This window comes from Oncorhynchus kisutch, linkage group LG14 (genome assembly GCF_002021735.2).
Source record: "Oncorhynchus kisutch isolate 150728-3 linkage group LG14, Okis_V2, whole genome shotgun sequence".
Lineage (NCBI taxonomy): Eukaryota > Metazoa > Chordata > Actinopteri > Salmoniformes > Salmonidae > Oncorhynchus > Oncorhynchus kisutch.
This window is the reverse complement of record NC_034187.2, coordinates 9313864-9318863: the sequence shown is the minus strand read 5'-3', so window position 1 is coordinate 9318863 and position 5000 is coordinate 9313864. Positions and strand designations below refer to the sequence as shown.

At 41.6% G+C, this 5000-nt stretch overlaps 1 protein-coding gene across 2 annotated transcripts in view; it reads right to left on the bottom strand.

Moving 5' to 3' along the window:
* LOC109878620 (neurexin-3a-like) overlaps positions 1 to 5000 on the bottom strand; it is a 665512-nt gene that overhangs the window by 104708 nt on the left and 555804 nt on the right. The gene's annotated exons all lie outside the window — the stretch shown is intronic.

Genomic DNA, 5000 nt, shown 5'->3' with positions numbered 1-5000 from the left:
CAAGTTATGATAAGTGATGATCCTTCTAGACATTTGTAAAACACTTGTATTCATGGAGGGTACGCTCACATCCTGTACCAACCTACTAGAAGTAGCTTGCTAACGAAAACATTGGAGCGTAAAAGTTTTGTATTCTAGTTTTATATTACACGTTTCATTTGGCGCTTCGGACACTTAATTCCCTCTACTTTCTAAAGCCTGGAGCCTCTGGTGAAATAAGTAGTTGTATGTGCCCTTCCCTCCCCTGGTAAACAGTTGAGAGGTCAGCAGTAATAGCTAGGCAATCACAGAGTTTGTGATAGAGCTGCCAAGAAGCCATTAAGGATTAATACCTCCAAGCATTAAGAAAATATAAAGCACAGATGTTTGGTGCCGTTACCACTGAACACCGTGGTCTTTAGATTGAATAAGCTTTATAGTCCCCAAAGCGGCACATGAAAAAGTTGAACTTGACAGTCTGCTACTGTAGATGGCTGTAAACGACTTGTTTATGTTAGAGAGGCATTAAATGTCTACCTTAAAAACACTAGGGAAAACAAAGATGAAGCATCCTTTGGAAGTATGGGACAAACAGTGACAATAAGCACTAAACTTTACCAACGAGGTTTGATGCTTGAGACTGAGGGTGTCCTAAAATAACATACGTCAGACTAGGTTGGTGACTCAGAGTTCACAGCCCATCTAGTGTCAACCCATCTAGTGTCAACCCATCTAGTGTCAGCCCATCTAGTTTCATCCCATCTAGTTTCATCCCATCTAGTGTCAGCCCATCTAGTGTCAGCCCATCTAGTTTCATCCCATCTAGTGTCAGACCATCTAATGTTAGCCCATCTAGTGTCAGCCCATCTAGTTTCATCCCATCTAGTTTCATCCCATCTAGTGTCAACCCATCTAGTGTCAACCCATCTAGTGTCAGCCCATCTAGTGTCAGCACATCTAGTTTCATCCCATCTAGTGTCAGACCATCTAATGTTAGCCCATCTAGTGTCAGCCCATCCAGTTTCAGCCCATCTAGTGTCAACCCATCTAATGTCAGCCCATCTAGTGTCAGACTATCTAATGTTAGCCCATCTAGTGTCAGCCCATCCAGTTTCAGCCCATCTAGTGTCAGCCCATCTAGTGTCAGCCCATCTAGTGTCATCCCATCCAGTCTCAGCCCATCTAGTCTCAGCCCATCCAGTATCAGCCCATCTAGTGTCAGCCCATCTAGTATCAGCCCATCCAGTATCAGCCCATCTAGTATCAGCCCATCCAGTATCAGCCCATCTAGTCTCAGCCCATCTAGTATCAGCCCATCCAGTGTCAGCCCATCCAGCGTCATCCCATCTAGTCTCAGCCCACCTACTATCAGCCCATCCAGTGTCAGCCCATCTAGTCTCAGCCCACCTACTATCAGCCCATCCAGTGTCAGCCCATCTAGTCTCAGCCCACCTACTATCAGCCCATCCAGTGTCAGCCCATCTAGTGTCATCCCATCCAGTCTCAGCCCATCTAGTGCCATGACTGTCTATTACCTAATGAAGAGGTCACTGAGTGACTGAGAAATCAGTGAACCCATCAACAACACAAAGGTCTGGCCATTCATTTTAAGTGCCTAATTTGGCTGATTGTCACAGTATAGAAGTCCTTGATTCAGGCGGCCATACTCTCAAACAAGTTCCCCAGTGCTCTGCACCAAAAAGCAATTCGATTGTAAATGATCCCATGTTAGTTTGATCCCATGTACATTTGTCTCCACTTTTGTGGATTGGGTTGATCAGTCCTTGGTTCCAGACATTGGGGATTATATTTAAGAGTTTAAGTTTAGCCAATTGGAATTTGTGGTCTGTATAGTTTATCATTTCCTTTAGGAAACCATCAACACCAGTGGCCTATTTGGGTTGGAGGGATTATACTTTGTCCTTTAGTTAATTTAATGTAATTGTAGAATCCAGTACATTCTGATTTGCAATTGACCATGTATATATTTTTGCTGTTTGTTCTTTGTTTTACAGTGCCTTGTGAAAGTATTCACTCCTTTGGCATTTTTCATATTTTGATGCCTTAAGACCTGCAATTAAAATATATTTTGGGGGGTTTGTATCATTTGATTTACACAACATGCCCACCACTTTGAAGATGCTAAATATTTTTTTTTTGTGAAAAAACAAGAAATAAGACCATAAAAACTGAAAACTTGAACGTGCATAACTATTCATCCCCCCAAAGTCAATACTTTGTAGAGCCACCTTTTTCAGAAATTGCAGCTGCAAGTCTCTTGGGATATGTCTCTATAAGCTTGGCACATCTAGCCACCTGGGATTGTTGCTCATTCTTCAAGTCAAAATTGCTAAAGCATCATCAAGTTGGATGTGTTCTTACTGGTGAACAGCAATCTTTAAGTCATATCACAGATTCTCAATTGGATTGAGGTCTGGGCTTTGACTAGGCCATTCCAAGACGTTTAAATGTTTCCCCTTAATGGAGTGTTTCTTTAGCAGTATGGAACTTCCGTCCCAGTCTCAAATCTCAGGATGACTGAAACTCAAGAATGTCCCTGTATTTAGCACCATCCACCATTCCTTCAAATCTGACCAGTTTCCCAGTTCCTGCCGATGACAGTTTCCCAGTTCCTGCCGATGAAAACCATTGGTGTTCTTGGGGTGATGGTGTTCTTGGGGTGAGAAAGGTGTTGGTTTTGTGCCAGACATAGCATTTTCCTTTATGGACAAAAAACGATATTTTAGTCGTATCTGACCAGAGTACCTTCTTCCATATGTTTGGGGAGTCTCCCACTTGCCTTTTGGTGAACACTAAACATGTTTGCTTATTTTTTTCTTTAGCAATGGCTTTTTTTCTGGCTACTCTTCCGTAAAGCCCAGCTCTGTGGAGTGTATGGCTTAAAGTGGTCCTATTGACAGATACTACAATTTTTAATAATGGGATTTAATGATGTTCCGTGGGATGTTCAAAGTTTCTGATATTTTTTTATAACCCAACCCTGATCTGTACATCTCCACAACTTTGTTGCTGACCTGTTTGGAGAGCTCCTTGGTGCCACTTCCTTGGTGCCACTTGCTTGGTGATACCCCTTGCTTAGTGGTGCTGCAGACTTTGAGGCCATTCAGAACAGGTGGATATATACAGAGATCATGTGACAGATCATGTGACACTTAGATTGCACAAAGGTGGACTTTATTTAACTAATTATGTGACTTCTGAAGGTAATTGGTTGCACCAGATCTTATTTAGGGGCTTCGTAGAAAAGTGTGTGAAGATTTCCATTTAAAAAAATAAAATAAAAACGTTATTTTTGGAAACAAGTTATTTTTTAAATTTCACATCACCAATTTGCACTATTTAGTGTATGTCCATTACATTACATTAAATTACAGGTTGTAATGCAACAAAATAGGTAGAACGTCAAGGGGGTGAATATTTTTGCAAGGCATTGTAACGGTTCTCTTGTGGTGAAGGAGAGTAAGACCAAAATGCGGCGTGTTGATGATTCATGTTATTTTAATAAAGCAAAAACTATACATGAATAAACGACCAACATAATGAAAATGTGAAAACCGAAACAGTCCTATCTGGTGCAAACACAGAGACAGGAACAATCACCCACAAACACACAGTGAAACCCAGGCTACCTAAATATGGTTCCCAATCAGAGACAATTTCTAACACCTGCCTCTGATTGAGAACCATATCAGGCCAGACATAGAAATAGACAAACTAGACATGTAACATAGAATGCCCACTCAGATCACACCCTGACCAACCAAAACATAGAAACATACAAAGCAAACTATGGTCAGGGTGTGACAGGCATTGTATAAAATCAAATCAAATGTATTCATAAAGCCCTTCTTACATCAGCTGATATCTCAAAGTGTGGTACAGAAACCCAGCCTAAAACCACAAACAGCAAGCAATGCAGGTGTGCAGGTGTAGAAGCACGGTGGCTAGGAAAAACTCCCTAGAAAACCTAGAGATGAACCAGGCGGGTTGGCCAGTCCTCTTCTGGCTGTGTCGGGTGGAGATTATAACAGAACATGACCTAGATGTATTGCCAAAAAGATTGGAGAAGTGCTTTATCCACACTTTTTTTTGTTTTGGATAGATAACTCTGTGTTTTCGTCAGTTAACAGCAGACTCATACATTTCCTTAGTGAAAACAATGTACTGAGCAAAAGTCAAATTGGCTCTTTACCAAATTACCGTATGACAGACCACATATTCACCCTTCATTCCTTAATTGAGAAACAAACCAAAACAAAGTCTTCTCTTCCTATGTTGATTCAAATAAAGCTTTTGACTCAATTTGGCAAGAGGGTCTGCGATACAAATTGATGAAAGCGGTGTTGGGGGAAAAGCATATGACAGTATGAAATCCATGTACACAAACAACAAGTGTGCAACTAAAATTGGCAAAAAACACACACATTTCTCTTCACAGGGCCGTGAGGTGAGACATGAATAAAGCTTGAGCCAAACCAACAGCCAACATGTATATCATCGAATTGGCGAGGGCACTAGAAAAGTCTGCAGCACCCGGCCTCACCCTACTAGAATCTGAAGTCAAATGTCTACTGTCTGCTGACAATCTGGTGCTTCTGTTCCCAACCTAGGAGGGCCTACAGCAGCACCTAGGTCTTCTGCACAGATTCTGTCAGACCTGGGCCCTGACAGTAAATCTCAGTAAGACAAAATAATGGTGTTCCAAAAAAAGGTAGGACCAGTTGCCAGGACCACAAATACAAATTCCATCTAGACACCGTTGCCCTAGAGCACACACACCTACCTCGGCCTAAACATCAGCAACACAGGTAACTTCCACAATGCTGTGAATAATCAGAGAGACAAGGCAAGAAGGGCCTTCTACGCCATCAAAAGGAAAATAAAATTTGACATTCCAATTACGATCTGACTAAAAATAATTGAGTTAGTTATAGAACACATTGCCCTTTAAGGTTGTGAGGACTGGAGTCCGCTCACCAACCAGGAATACAGAAAATGGG